Source organism: Rhinopithecus roxellana, chromosome 14 (assembly GCF_007565055.1).
Source record: "Rhinopithecus roxellana isolate Shanxi Qingling chromosome 14, ASM756505v1, whole genome shotgun sequence".
Classification (NCBI taxonomy): domain Eukaryota; kingdom Metazoa; phylum Chordata; class Mammalia; order Primates; family Cercopithecidae; genus Rhinopithecus; species Rhinopithecus roxellana.
The window spans coordinates 76,685,848-76,686,957 of NC_044562.1; positions in this window are offsets into that span (position 1 = coordinate 76,685,848).

A 1,110-nucleotide genomic window follows, 5' to 3' on the forward strand; every position below is an offset into this window, starting at 1 on the left:
TAGTTGCTCAAAGAGAGAATTCCGAAGATTTTATACCCACCACTTGCTTTTAACCCTTCCCGTATCTCGTCCTTATTTGTGGGGAGGCTGAGTAGGGCAGTGGTACGCCCTCTTGTTTAAGAGAAGAGAGGGATCGGTTGGGTAAGGTTATGTGTGTGCTTTTAACTCTAAAGAAGCCTCCTTAGCCACAGTGCTGGATAATTGCTGTCTCTGACATCAAAGGGTGTTAAGGAGGAACCCGTAGGGTGGTGTAAACAAAAAATAAAATCCTAAGCCCCTCACTGACTGAATGGACCCCCTTGGCCAAGCAGACCCCAGAAAAACCTTAAAGCTGAGTTTCTAGCCACAGCCAGAAGGGAAATCAGGAAGTCTACCCTCTCCCTTTTGGAATTTAGATTCAACAACTGACTAGCATTAATGTTTAAAAGAGAAATCATAAGGCAGACGGAACAGACTGTTTGTAGCAATAGGACATCAAATAATAAAAAGGACCTAAGTCACACACCTACACTTAAGGAATAAACTATGGTCTAACTGCCACAAAGGTTTTCTTTTTCTCTAGAGGCTAAACAAGCACTGGTTTGAGATAAGCGATGTTCAAACTATTACAACTTAATCAGCTCACAGACACTGACCAGCTGAACCCCTGTTCCACAAGCCAGAACTACAGCTTTCATTGGACAAGAAACTGATTTCAGGAACTTTTTCCTGATAAGAAGACCACCGACCATGGACTGGTTCTGGCCAGTTTACAGGATTGTGCACTTGTATGCATTCACGGCCTAAAAAGACCTTTTGAAGTATAGGTTTGAAGTAATACATTTAAATGTTAAGTCTCCACCCCAAAGAGAACATGTTACATGCATGTTTGTTCAATATGCATGTGTAAGGACAGCCTTCATCAATATTCATAGCTCCTCCTGTAACCTGTTAAGTATGTATGTTTGGCCAAACTGTTCAGCATAAAGCTTCTACCCCAACCCCTCTGCCTTCCAAGTGCCTGTCTCTGGTCTTAGGCCAGAGGCTGTGTTTATCAGCCAATGGAATGGCCACCTTGCAGGCTATAACCTTTTAAAAGAAAGTCTCCTCCTTTTTCAAATTTATAATTTT